This window comes from Protopterus annectens, chromosome 2.part0 (genome assembly GCF_019279795.1).
Source record: "Protopterus annectens isolate FY-2018-M chromosome 2.part0, PAN1.0, whole genome shotgun sequence".
Taxonomy (NCBI): domain Eukaryota; kingdom Metazoa; phylum Chordata; order Ceratodontiformes; family Protopteridae; genus Protopterus; species Protopterus annectens.
The window spans coordinates 584,245,804-584,261,551 of NC_056728.1; positions in this window are offsets into that span (position 1 = coordinate 584,245,804).

A 15,748-nucleotide genomic window follows, 5' to 3' on the forward strand; every position below is an offset into this window, starting at 1 on the left:
AGAAACCTGGTTCAAGGCCTCAGAGAGTACCCTGGCCTTGCAAGGTTACAATGCCTATCACACCTTTAGACCACAAAATGAATGTGCGAAAACCAAAGAAGGTGATGTTTCAATCTATATTAGATATAAAGTCATCTTCCATCTGGTTAGACTAGACAAGTCCATGTAGTTACTCCAGGTCCAGGTTATGGTGGGTAAGACTCCCTTTCAAGTCATAGCCAGTTATAGATCCCCCTCTATGGGTCACGACCCCCATGAAGCCTACGCGACAAAACTGGTGGCAATTCAGATTTTACTGAACACACTTGTTATGGAGGATTTCAATTATCCCACCATCAACTGGGAAACCTACACTAGCCCTAACTCGCTAATGCAAAAGTTCCTTGACCTTGTTAATTCAAATGCCCTGGAACAAACTGTCCATACCCTGATAAAGGGAACAAACATTCTGGATCTGGTTGTCATCAACATGTCAAACAGATGCACTGTCGCAACTGTTGGACCCTTATTTGTTAAAACTGACCACAAATCAATCACCTTCAAGCTGGCACTAACACCAGAACTCACAAATGGTAAAATCAGACTAAAAACTTCACCAAGGCAAATTACACCCTCCTAGGTGAAAGAATAAATGCATTCCAAGCCCCACCCAAAGTTGGAAGCGGTAACTGCACTGAAGTTTACACTAAAGCCCTGTACAGTCACTTGTATAAGTGTATAAACTCGACCGTACCAGAAAGAATCAAAGCCAGAGCCCCAGGTAAAAACAAGCTGGTGGATATCCAGCATCAACAAACTTTACAATAAATGCAAAAAGTTGCTGTCAAAGAAAACAAAGGCAAGGCCCCAACAATGGAAAATCACTCTCCTCAGCCTCAACAGGCAAATAAGACAACTTTTCAAATTGTCCAAGGGCTTATTTGAGAGAAATTAACAAGTACAACCAAGGATAACCATAAGGCCTTTTACAACTACGTACATAGCCTAAAGTGTAGGAACCAAGCACGTGCAGAGCTAGTGGCCAATAGTATCACACACACTTACCCCACACACATAGCAAACCTGCTTGCGGATAGGTTTGGCAAAAATTTCACTCCCTTATCCCCTCTTCATTTACAGTAAACCTTCCCCCAAACTCCCCCACCCTACATATCTGAAGAGCAGGTCCTCAAAGCCTTGTCCAAGGCAAAAAACACAGCCTGTATGGGACCAGATGACATCCTAGGTTGTCTTCTAAACAGGCTAAACCATGAACTAGCATCACCCCTAAGTACCCTTTTTCAATCATAGCCTAACCACAGACTTTGTTCTTCCCCTCCACAAAGGTGGCCTAGCAACAGACCCAGGGAATTACAGACCCCTAAGCCAGATCAGCCTCATCTGTAAGGCCATGGAATGTATCATTATGCACCTCATAAATAAAGACATAGGTGACCTCCAAACCATGGACCCTCCCCAATTTGGCTTTGTGAAGGGCAGATCCTACCTGTTAAGTTTGGTAGATTTCTTTGAAAATGTGACCAAGGTCATTAACAAGGGCAAATATGTGTACACAGCATACCTCGACCTGGCAAAGGCTTTCAACACAATCCCACATTCTCTCATTACCAGCAAACTTAGAAAACTGAATTTAAACCCCTTTGTTAAGATGGGTTGTCAAATGGCTCACAAACCGGACACACATTATCAAAGTGGGTGACTCCACATCAACCAGCAGACCTGTTACCAGCGACGTACCACAGGAGTCAGTGCTGGGCCTCCTACTGTTTGGTATATACTTCTCAGTAGTTCATGTCAAAACTAAAGGATTGTAGCTGACCAAGTTTGCAGATGACTGCAAAGTAGGTGTAATCACTGAATCCCCAAATGATGTCAGCATACTCCAGGATGGTTTCACACAGACCAACAACTGGTGTATCAGTCAAGGTTTCAAACTAAATGCAAAGAAATGCATCATCATTCCTTCCCTTCGGCACAAACAATGTCCCTTCACACTATCAAATCAATAACAATGCCCTAAGTGCCCATGAAGTGGTAAGGGACCGGGAATCACAGGTTGACTGCAACCTTAACTTCGACTGCCACGTGTCTACCACTGTAAGGAAAGCTTTCAATGTGATTAGTAAAGGCATCGCCTCTAGAACAAAGAAGTTATAACCCCCCTATACTCAGCACTTATCCGACCCATAATTGAGTATAACGCCCCGTTCGGTATTTACCGTACTAAGCACCTACAGCAATAAGAGAGGTTTCTAACAAAGAAAATCAAGGGTCTCCAGCATGTGCCTTAGACACACTGACTAAAGTCCCTGTCACTATACTCCATATCGTATAGACTTCTTAGGGGAGTCTTATGCCTGGCCTACAGTGCAATCCAAGACCCAAACCTAATGAACTTGCTACATATCTGTAAATCAAACTAGACTAGTACTACCCATTCCAGGGAAATAAATATGGTGTGCTTAGGACATACTGGAGGGACAGATTTATCTGCCAGCAACTGCCATGTGTTTGGAACAGGCTGCCAATTCATGTAAAACAGAGCACCTCTATGGCACTGTTCAAGAAGAGTACGGATGAGTGGATGGTGCACCATAAATTCTTACTGGGGATAGTGCCTTTAACCCTCCTGGACATGGGCAGTCATCACTAAATGCACTCTTGGGTATTGACTAGCATTTCTATGGTATTACATTGGGATGAAATGGCTAGGCTAAAAATGGCCTCTAAGTTGATAGCCTAGTAATCTCCTATGATCCTGTTATCCTAATTCTGTTTAACTAGTGTTTAAAATAAGTAACTGAGAAAGCATAATCTTGGGCAATGTGTCCCACGGCCTGATTATGTGGATGTGGAAAAAGTTATTCTTTGCAACTGAATGTGCCTAGACAGTAATAAACATCTGACCTGTAATTCTAGTGACATACAGCTGGTTTATTGAATGTAAACCAAAACTGACTTAATACATTACCTTATTCATTACCTTATAAGCAACTATCAGGGCAGCCCTAAAGTTCCTCTGTTACAATAATACAGCAATGAGCTGATGTGATCTGTTGAAATATCCTCAATCTTAATGTTCTTGACATCTGAAGATGAATATGTGCAAAAGGAAGTACTATATTCTATTAATGATCTAATAAGGATTTCATAGAGACCGCGGTGGTGGTGCTGTGGTAGCGTTGTCGCCTCACAGTATGACGTTGTCCTGTTCGATTCTCAGCTAGAGCGTCTTCTGTGTGGAGACATGTGTGAATGGGCATACCTTCATTGAAGGTTGTGTGTCAGAGCTGGCAACTCGGCATGTAAAAATCTACTGCCAATCATTAGTGGACTGGAGTTCCGCTGTGGTGACCCCTAACTGGGAAAAGCCGAAAGACACAACATAGGATTATTAAAAGAGATGTTTTCCCTGAAGATATTTATTACAAGGTATGCTTTTATACTGGGGGCAATTTAATATCATAGGCAGATTCTGAGGGAATTGCTATTGAGATGAATGACCTTCGCTCTACCATAAAGTTATTTCCTTACCTAGATTACAAAAGGCTTAGTCTATAGATTTCTATCACCTTGAGAATGTCATTATGGAGAATGATATTGGAGGCCTTGTAAACCCCCGGTAGGTTAATATCCAAGTGGCAGTCTCCCTCGAAATGTGACAGCTACATTAGTATAAAAATCAGTTGTCACTCTGCCAAAATCTACAGTAGACAAAGACATGTTTGCAAAGATCAAAGGTGTCAGTCCCTGCTCTGTGGCAATGGAGGATGAAGCCTTGAATTTGACCTAGACAATACAAGTTTTACTAGTGACATGGCAATGGAAGAGATGGACATGGGTGGGTTGAAATGAATGACTTACACAGGCCTGACCTCCCTGGAAGGAAAGAAATAGTGATTCTTGTTGGACAACTTGCTCCAATGCAACTGGAGGCTTGCAGAACAGTGGCTACAGGACGGCATGCATGTGTGTCTGGGGTGTGGGAATATAGGCTTGGTATTCCAAATTTGTGACAGTAGCCTTCTTAGGTATGTGTGTGGGGGCATACAGACACCAAAATAAGGCATGAGGTTTAAAAGAAAACTTGTTTCTGTAACCTTGTGTGAAATTCAAGAGTCCCACTTTGCATCATAAGAAGTGAAACAGATTTGCCTAGACATGACCAAAGATGATGCAAAAGCTTTCATCAGCCACAAGAGGATCAGATTAGTGACAAGCACAAACCTCCTGATGGCTCACCATATGAAGTCTCATAAGGAAGAGAGGGATGATAGCAGGCAACAGGGAGGAAATAGAATAAAAAAGACACATGATTCAAAGACCAAAACTGGTATAGATAAAATAACCATTTTTTCCCTACAATTTGCTTAGGGTAGCAGTGAGATTAATAAAGCCTGTAACTGGACACCAAACTTTTTCAGCATGCTTGTGTATGGGATTAGTCTGGTTTATTTTGAAAAGGGGAACATAAGATGCAATGGGATACAGCCAAAGGTTACTGAAACAAGTACAGATGAGATGGAGATAATGTAACTGATGTACGTTTAAGACACAGCAGGGAGATTGTCTGGTTCCATGCATGCATTTATGCACTGGTCTTTATCTTAGTATAGGATGCCAAGGACAGGACTCTGACTGATTCCTGAACTGATAAATGGAGATGTATGCTCATCAGTTGCTATATAGGATTTCACAAATAATATAAAATATGAAAAATAATCACTTCATATTCTGTGTAGAACTTTATTGTCAACAATAAACTAGCTGATGACTATGAGTGAGACCTTTCTATTGGTATCTTTACCATCTTTGGAAGAATGCATGTTAAAGACTAGCTTTAGGGATATTAGAGTCCTAGTAAGTGAATCGTCTTGCCTGAATTTCTTAATATTGCATGTAGATCCTTAATCTCTCTGAAGGTACTTTAAGCCTTCAAAAATTTTATAAAATTTCCAGTTATGATGTTTTCTGCGCAATTTCTCAATAGTTTTGCTCCACCAGATAGGTTTGGAATGATCTTTGGATTTATGAACAGTAGAATACAGTACAGATTATTTATTTTATTTTACCTATTTGTTGATCGGATAAGCCCTCTGGACAAACTATTCCTTTTTGGGGGGGAGGTGACATGGGAGTACTGTGTGCTTAACTGACTTGCTCAGAATCACACAGCAGACAAATGAAGGTAGAAGGAATCATCCTCTGTACCCTGAGACAGGAAGCAGTTCTTTATCAGCTCAGAGATTTTGTCATTTGTGCTAACTGCCAGATTTATTAAGGCTAACAGTTGTAAGAGCCCACAGACCAGTTCATTTCAATATCATCAATGTCTGAATCATTATATCAGTTTCAAGCATTGAACACCTCATTAATTTTGTCATGACTGACCTTACAGAAATTCTGTAGGCTGGATCTTGATAACTTTTTCTGCGTCATAGCCTGAAGTTAACGTGATGCAGTTTTGACCTAAGAAAATCAAAGGGTGTAAACATTCAAACTTTAACCCTGTCAACCAAAAAAAGAATAAATAACATGTCCATTGTATCGGTTCCCTGTGTAGGCTGCCTACAATTCGGAGTACTACTGTTTGTTAGAATCAGGTTTAAAAAATTGCTTGTATAACCTTGGGAGAAGTAAAGGAGTCCCACTTTGCATTAGAACTGTTTAAACCAGTCATAAGAAATGAAAGAGATTTGTCTCAACGTGATTTAAACAGAGGTAAAACTTTTCATTCTCCTCAACTGAGAGATTGGTGCCATGATAGGACCCACTAAAAATAGATATTCATGTTTAAGTGTAATCCTCATAAGCAAGACTGGCCTCATAAAGTTACAGCCGACTATATAGCATCTTTCACTTAACTTGTCACACCTCAAGCACTTTTAGTTATTCTGAAATTATGCTCACCATCATAGTGGAGAAGAGACAAGGAATGTTTATTCATACCGACCCAGGTTTCTGTCACTATGAATTTATCAGTACTTTTGGATGAGAGCAGATATAATAATATAGCTGTTTTGTTCAGATTCTTAGAGATACAAAGAAGGAGACGTATAACAGTAGAATTGTTTCAAATTAATCTACATCTATCTATATAGTGGCTCTAGGTAATTTGGTCATAATGACTTATGCTGATGTGACGCCAAACCCATGTAAAAATGCAAAAAAGGGGGTCGAACAGTTTTATGATCAAAAAAAAAATCACACAAAACATTGAACATTCATTCTAGTGACAACACAACAGAGCAAGTGAAAAAGGAATGAAATTTCCTTATCCGATGTACTACCCATAATCCTACCAAACATTCGGCTCAAATTTGTCTGAATAATGATAGTGCTATGAGAAGAACTTTTTATAAGGTAAGCTGCATGTTAGGGTTAGGGACAGGGTTATGGTTAGCACAAATTACTAAGCTAGATGGGGGGGGCTTCACCCCAGGTCGACTTAAGTAATATGTGCTAACCTTAACCTTAACAATAACATGCAGCATACCTTAAAAAAATGCCCTTCTCATAACATGACCACTATACAAGCCAACTTGGACACTTACCATGCACGCGTGTACATACACACACACTCACACTACAACTAACTCCAGCACACACACTTGCACTTACTCTACTCCTTACCTAACCCTTACTCTAACCCTAAAACACTCAGATGCATGCACACACTAAATGCAACCTCTTATCTAACCCTTTCTCTATCCTACCCTTAAACACACACAGTCACAAACAAATTATCTGCCTGAAGATTTCCTTTCTTCAACAAACAGAACTGGCCCAAATCAGCATTCAAACAAACGGTATTTTGCTCAACTTTCACAGCTCCTTACCGTCGCACACATGTCCTTTGCCTAAGTCAGCTATAACTATATATATATATATATATATATATATATATATATATATATATATATATATATATATATATGCATTTAAATAGATATAGATATAACTGTATGTATATATATATATATATATATATATGTGTGTGTGTGTGTGTGTGTGTGTGTGTGTTTATGTTATTTAAAATATTTATTTAAATACATTTATTCATTTTATTTGCTGTTTTATGGTTTTGTTGTGGTTAGGATTGAAGAAATTAACATAGATAGGACTTGTATTCATTTTTTCCTTATTATTTCATGTTTGTGTATTCATGTGCATTTGGAGATTAAGTGTAACAGTGTGAGCACATGTTTTGTATTTACTTTCTCAGTTCTTAACTTTATTTTTAATTTTCATTATTTCTTTCTGTCTTCTTGTGTGTTTATTTTTTCTTTCTGATTTTTGGGAGTATTATTTACATTTTTTTAGAATTACAGGTTCATAGGATTATATTAAGCTTACAGCCTAAGCGACCAACAAGAAGATTAACCATGGCCAGTTTCTCTTAGTAGATGGACTGTTCCCACATAACCCAGGTGTGAATTTATGGTCTCCACCCATTGATAAAGTCTGCTTTGAAGGATGCAATGGATTTACTCTGCTTAATGTGTAACAGCAGTCTATTCCTAAAACCAGGGGGATTTATTTGGTTTGGTATCTATCATGTCAGGAGGAGTTGTTTAGAGACTCTTGAGTATCATAATGGGATTTTACAACTGGAAGGCAGTCAATCAAATCTAGCTATCAACAAATCTTTGATACCTTCCTTCACGTCTGAGAAGCTGATACAAAGAGGAGGAGGAGGTCCATGACAGTGTTCCATGGGATACCACTTGTAACAGTTTTCTGAATGGGGTAGGACACCCACCCTTTACAGTGTGAGTTCTATCAATGAGCAGATCAGCTGTCCAATGGACTACATATGGTTTTATGCTGAATTGGGTTGTTGTTGTGTCTTTCAGCTTTTCCCGGATAGGGGTTGCCACAGCAGAACTCCAGTCCGCTAATGATTAGCAGTAGATTTTTATGTGCCGAGTTGCCGGCCCAGATGCACAACCTTCAGTGAAGGTACGCCCATTCATGCATGTTTCCACACAGAAGATGCTCTAGCTGAGAATCGAACAGGACAATGTCTTACTGTGAGGCGACAACGCTACTGCAGCACCACCACCGCAGTTTTATGCTGAATTGAGTGAGTTTATTAAGCTGAATTGGGTGAGTTTATTAATAATACCAGTATAGAGATGATGTTGAAGGCCTTGTCCAGGTCTATGGAAACAGAGTATACAGCCTGATCTGCACCTAGCATCTTGGTAACACTTTTAAAGAAATTGACTGGGTTGAGCAAACATTTTCTGCTTTTTAATAATCCAAATTGGTTGAGGTCAGATAGTACTTTTGATGTTAAGTGTGCTATAATTATTGGACCACATGGAATGGCTGCCTAAGTGCAATGTACCACAAAAGCTGTTCTCCACACATCTGGGATATGACATGTCAAGAAACTTAGGTTGAAGAGGTTTAGGAGGTGTTTGTCAAGGAAGTGCTTAGCATTTATGAACAGCATGGGACAACAGGGAATTGTAGGATTTGTAGGTAAAGTGAAATTAGATTTTGTCAATAAGGATATCAACAGGTTGGAGTTGGTGAAACCATTTGATATGAGCTCCACAAATGAATGCATTTTACTTCTGATTTTCCTACTATAAGTAAGGAAGACCTTGAAATTATCTATAGTAGTAGTGTCAGCCTTAAGGTCAAACTGGCCTTTTACTTCTTAATGGGTTTCTTAAGGGCTTTCTTCTCTTGATTTAAATCCCTTCTATATTTGATGAGCAGAGATTTATTATAGATGGCTAGAAGTCTCTTTGTTTTGCTTTGAAGTTTGTTGGTGTGAGAACACTATATAAGTTTACTTTTGAACTTACTGATGTACTTCTGATGGCTGAGAATAGATATCTCAATGCAGTTCTTTAAAAGGGAGTAAACTACGGAGGAACGTGGAGCAGAATCAGGTTTGGGATTTTTGAAAAATTGCACCATTTGTAAATATCAAGCAGGTTAGTAAATAATAAGCAGTTGGCTTAGGAGAAACTCATAAGTTCATTAAAATTCTTAGAGAATGTGAAGTTGGTTTAAAGGGAGGCGGTTACTTCTAAGTGCCTGATTTTTACCAGGAGGAAGTGGGATTACAGGTATTGGGGGTATATTTGCACGATAATATCAAAAAAGTATGTGCCTCAGTTGAGAAGGTTGATTGCTTTGTCTGTGGAATTGGCATTTACAATATCTGGAAAACTTTAAGCATATTTATTACTAGTTGTATAAGTTACCCATTTGCTGGAGGATAGTTAAAGTCTCCCATAAGAAGCATATTTGGTTTATGGTAATCTCTCCTATCTGACTTCCTTATCATGACCTGACAGTTAGTACAGAGATTAAGGTTGTGAGTTGTAGTCAGGTTGGTACAGTATTTGATTCCCTCAGACCTTGTTTGCCTACTGTGTGACCTGGAGCAACTTGCTTAACCAGCCATTGCTCCCAGGTTGCCCCTGAAAAGGGACGATGCCCAGGAAGCCCACCTGGTTAACAGCTAGGATTATTATTATTCTATATCCTCAGATGGGAATAGCTAGGGATCTCTAACTGGTAATAACATAATAGTTGGCTTTACTGAGTACAACTTAATTGTTCAGGATTTGGCATATGATGGTGTGGCATGAATAAATATGGATACTTCTCTCACAATTACCAGTTAGCCTAAATATAGTATAGTTTTTGCACCCTTTTATAAAAATGTGCAATTGTTATAATAGAACCAAAGCTTAGTAACTATACCAATATGGATGTCACTCAGAATAAAGATCTCATATACTATTTTTTATGCTTTAAACAATGCCACCTTGATGTTGTTTGAAATGGAATTTGTTTTCGAATTTCTATAAGCTGATTCTTGATAAAAATGATACTATCAAACACTACAGGATTAATGAATAAAATAAGAATTCAATAACATTATGATGAACCCAAACACTATTCACAGACCATGGAAAAAAATCTTCCATACTATTTTAGGACTGACACTGAGCTATTGCCTTCTTCCTCCATGTAAAAAGCGTAAAGTACAGGAAAACATTACTCAAAAGATCTATAAAGCTTCCCTCGTGCAATTTCAGTCTAACAATTAATCTAAAATCTCAGCATTAATCCAGGTCACTTCTTCTTCTTCTTCTACCAGCGTTTCCCGGTTAGGGGTCACCTACCTGTACACTCATGATTGGCAGTGGAGTTTTGCGGTGTCGAATTGCCAGCCCGATACCCAACCTTCCACATAATACCTAAAGGAAAGGCCCAATCTGCATCAAAAAGAGAGGTACAACCCTGAGTATTAGGAGATGTGCTGGAGGAACAAATCTGGGGAAGGACTGAAGGGAATTACTGATACCAGTTTATTCATCCTGGGGTGGGGGTGGGGGTTAGTCCCAGCTTATACTTCTGCTGTCAGCAAGCAGAGGCTTCCATGCAATGAATGACACAAGATAATAGAAAGCGGGCTTCTTTCTATCAAGCTGGTGATGGTAGCCTTCATTAGCATGGGTGCAGAAGCATGTACATGTGTAATAATCCCTCACAGTGATGAGATTGTCCATATCATCTTCTCTGAGATTTGGTTAGGTTCATAGGAAATGCACTCATAACCTGCAGTGGTAGATATACCATGTAGAAAATAGGACAAATGGGGTTGATGATTATTACGAGTCTGAAATGGTAGATGCTGGGGTAGCACATACCACCTCTTAGGCTGCCTGCATAACACCCCCTCCAGTCCGCTGACTCTGCTGTACTCAGGATAGCAAACAGTGGGATGACCTGGTTCAAGATAAATGGGAGGGGGACTCATGGGTGGTAGACATGGAGGAAAAAAAAATAAAATCCTCAAACTTACTGGTATCTAGGAATACATTAGTACATTAGAAACAGTTCCAAATGGCTGGCTGGGTTATAATAAGGCAAATCAAACTAAAGCCAGGTGCAAACAATACTGCAGATAGGCAGATCTTAAATGCCAGATGTTAAACACGGTTTGAATCCAAACTACACAAATAGTCTCCATTCACTGGCAAGATCATTATCCTGGCACAGTTCCTAAGTCATTAAGTCAGTAAAGTCCAGTCACAGATAGTGAAATGACACAATAACACATTTGTACTCACAAATGCCTGGTAATAAAGCCAAGTCACAAGGCCAAAAACCTCCAGGTTATAAAAAGTAACATTCTAGCTAAATGCAGCATAATGCCAGACTTTGCACATGGCTTCCCATTTATTAAAATGTTTATTTATTTGTTGGCCTGTGACCTCAGAGCAGTGCCTGGTAATATGTCTTACTTTAAATCACACAGGACACAAATGAAGGCTGAAGGAACAAAACTCAGTGCTGCAGGTTGGAGCTCATTACTGGTTCATGGATGTAACTCTCTGCTCTAAACTGCTAGACAAAACCCTAAGTTCTGTACCAATATCATGCAGTTAGGTGAAGTGATATCCAAATTACAAAAAATAGATATTGATATGAACCCAGAAGGTAAAAAGCAGGGATGAAGTATGCAGAACTCTCCGTGTTTCTCTTCTTACATCTAACCACTGAAATTTAAAATAGTAGAATATATTCATGGCCTTTTTATGGATAAAACTACACTTTTTATTTTGAACTGCTTTACATCTAAAAAGGCTCTGTTACCGTCAATCTAGTTTATGCATCTCTCTCTCTCTTTATAGAATCTATCATATAGCAGTAACTCCCAAGACAAAAACAACACTTTACTTGGATTTATATAAAGCATGTGTGAACCCCATAACCTTCTGTGTGGGTGTTTGGTGTGAATATGTGCAAGCATGTCTGCTTGCATGCATATATGTGTGTGTGTGTGTGTGTGTGTGTGTGTGTGTGTGTGTGTGTGTGTGTGTGTGTGTGTGTGTGTGTGTGTGTGTGTGTGTGTGTGTGTGTGTGTGTGTGTGTGCATGCGCGCTTGGATTCTAAAACTACTAGTTCAATGTGTAATCCAAAATTGCATAGTTATCAGTGATGTGCAATGGGGGTCCAATTCAGGATCATCGATACTGTGGTCACTCTACCCAGAAATATCACTGTCAGCATCATATACAAATGATCATATAATGATATGGAAATGAGCAACATTATGGTAAGGAAGCCAATCATGAATGCAACTGATGATAAACAAGATGGCAGAGCAATTCAGAAATATATAAAAACTGGGCAACAGTTTACATCAGGCAGTAAATTTGCATAGCAGAGAGAAAGAGACAGAAATCATGCTAAGGTGTTAGGAGATTCATCTACTTTAGTTGAAAAGTATATGTAAGGTATCTTTCTTGCTGCCAGTGTCCAAAATGATGCATGTTTTTACTGTGTCACAGATGGATCCAACTGTGCCTAACATTCCATCATCTGCATAAAAACCAACATAATTGAATGCTATTGTCTGGACTGAGACACCATACAGTAGTTTGTAGACATGCGCTGTCCTCACAGGAAATATCATGGAATGCCAGTCTCTTTGGACAATATTAAATCATCGTTGCTATAAAGACCTTGCATTGACCATCAGGGGACACAGTGGGTATTTCTCAGGTATCTGCCTCATGAATAATTCATCATGTGTGGCTCTTACAGACTGCAAAGGAGAGAAACACTAATATACAGTCATTCTCTATGATATAAATCATTTCTCTGAGGCTCTATGGGCTGCACACTATGCACACAACACCTATGACATCACTTTCTGGTCTACATAGGTACCACTACGTCAACCAGAGGGTTTCCACTCCTTCAACTGCCAGGAGGTGTGCAAAACACATGGTATTATATACAATGTGTCTGTGTGCCATCCAAGCAGTTCCCATGAGTCTCATATCTGGCACATGTCAAATCTGTACCAACAATTTGTGCCAAATGACTTCCCACAGGGTCCTGTTATTGGCAATGCTGGATATGCCCTGGAGCCATGGCTCGTGATATCAGCAGAGAACCCATAGAGTATGGCTAAGATGATATACAACTCTGCGCTGTCACAAACCTGAAACATTGTGTCTTATTTGTTTGGATTAGTGTGCTGCCACTTTCATCATTTAGAATCCTCTGGTGGTGTACTGCAGTATGCTACAGAGATCTGCAGTAAGATATTTGCAGCATGTGTAGTGCTACTTAACATGATAGTGTGCAGACATTTAGAGCAGGGGATCACCACCGGAGTTCAATACACACCAAAGCCAGAAGCAGAGAAACTGACAATTGATGTGTCATTGGGGAAATTGGTAAGAGGGGAAGTCCATCCAAAGTAAAAATGGGCACAATACAAGGGGGCCATGGACAAAAGGTGATGTCTGGTCGGCCATGGACAAAAGGTGATTTCTGGTCCACAACTACAAAACTATGGGCCGTAATAGCTACAAGTAGTAAAACTGATGTATAGAATACTACACCAGTGTTATGAAGTACAGTGCATTGACCAGTCATGCTTTGTGTCAGACATTGTCTAATGCATATAACACAGAGGTAAGGGCAGTGCAAAGTTGCCATTATCCACATTGATGGGTAGTGATGCAGTGACAGGGATTAGCAATAGCTACATGGTTGAAAGGAGTGTATTGACTAAGGAGTTGGAAGGGAGTGTGTTGTAGATATCATACTGCTGTATAGACATGGTTATGTTAGGTGTCAGTGGACCTCAGGCAGGATTGTTGTAAACATCTTCATCACATAGGGTGTCCTCTCTGAAGAATGCCATTGCCACCTACACCAGTTGGCAAAGACGGTGTCGGACTGTGTGAGCATAAGTACGTTACCATACTATGTGCACAACTGCCATGCAGTATACATCTATGGGCTGCCATGCCATGGTGTACCTGGCTCAGCACTGGCAGGTGATATTGAGGAGGTAGCGGTACATGACCATGATGTACCTGTCCTGTGGTGTGTACCCACAATAGAGGTAGCAAAGAGGCAACCATGGGAACATCACTGACCTTGGTGTGCAAAGGCAAAAAGCTCCATAGAGGCAGTGAAGGCAGCCAGGTGCTTGTCTGATACACCAATCAGGTAATTCAGGTGTTGCATGCTCTTATGCATGTCATTATACATGCCCCACTTTACACTTATTATCTCTGACATGGCACTGATGGCATCTGTCTGTGTCTGGATCATGGACATGTATACCCATTGCATAATGTTCAGTGTGACATCCAAATCAGGCAATGAGGGAGAGCCATTGTGTTGATGGCCATTAGTCTCCCACTCCTATTGCAATCCCTACATTCTGCGGTGGTGATGCTACCTATTGCTTATGCATGAGCAGGGAATGGGGGATGTTTGCTTTTAGGGTTGCAAGGCATGACCTGTCTTTTCATGTCAACTGGAGAGGTAAGGGTGAATTCCATAGGCAAAAGAGCTGTGTCTCTAGATTTGGCTGGCAGTGTGCCATCCAAAGTTACTGTCGCGAGTTGTGGCACTGTTTCCTCAGACTGTGATAGAGTTAGTTCACCGTTGTCATCAGGCACAGATGCACTGACATCAAGCATGACCTGTTGCATAATGGAAGACCCTATGACTATAGAACCTCTGAAACCAGACAGATAAACACTTGTGTAAAAATGCTATTATGTGACAATTCCTCATGCCAATTTTTCAAAAAATTATGGGTAATAATGTAAATAATGTGTGCACACAATTTAGACAAACTTCTCTCTGCTGTATGATGTGCCTGCATGCCAGATATGCCTAAAAGGGTGCTATGACAGTACTTAACACCCAGAAGAGCTAAGCTCTGGCATGCTACAAAAACCATGTAATTGACATATTGAAAATATCAACCTGGTGCATCCCTAACAGAAGCATGTGATGGTTCAACCAGTTCAGCACCCATATTCAGGGTTCCACCAGTTATCAAAATCCTTTTAAACTCTCCAGATAGAAAGACTTGAAAATCTTTCATATTGGTGAAGGTGGTCTCCGATGGCAAACTCAAATATGTGGTCTTCCTTTCCTATGCAATTGTCTGGACCCTTTATACTAGCATACATGATCATATTCAAGACCCTGGAATAGACCTGTTAGGATGATCAGTTATGATGACCTAAGCAGTGATGTCTGCAACCAGTTCCCACCACAGAATTCCAGGAAGGCTGAGCTGGTCTTGGTGCTGAGAATCTGTCACCCATCATCATGGAGACATACACTTATGAGTGTACAGAAATGTGTACAGCATCATCTGTACCAGGTCTGCACCTGTGCAGCAATGGAGGCTAAAACAAGTGCCACATATGCCATACTCCACTATCCCAGGCCATATATCTAAACATTCCATTAGAGACAGCATGGGAACTGATGCTTTTACACACTTCTTGTCCCCTGCCTACATTGACTATGTCCAACCAAGTGAAACTAGCATGTGCCTCCACATGCTTCTGTACATCTGATATCAATCATGAGTTCTGCATCTCCATCCCACCCCACCCCCTATACCACATCTGACCTGCTGTACACAGTGTGTGCATTCTGGCACATTCCTTCCTGTTGGATTTAATTACTAAGGTACTTACTGTACCTCTTAGCTATTGATGGTTGGACCTGGGCCCTTTTTATTTTCATTTTCCATACCAACCCACCCTGTGCTCCACATCTACCTACCTGCAGGTTGCTATGATGCATCCTCTCTCCAAAAATGTTAAAAATATCCAGTCATTGGGATGTGTACCATTATCTCAGTAGAAATAGAAAACATTTCGACTCAGGAGACAATGTTAAAGCATTTCTTCTGAAATCCATTCATTATACA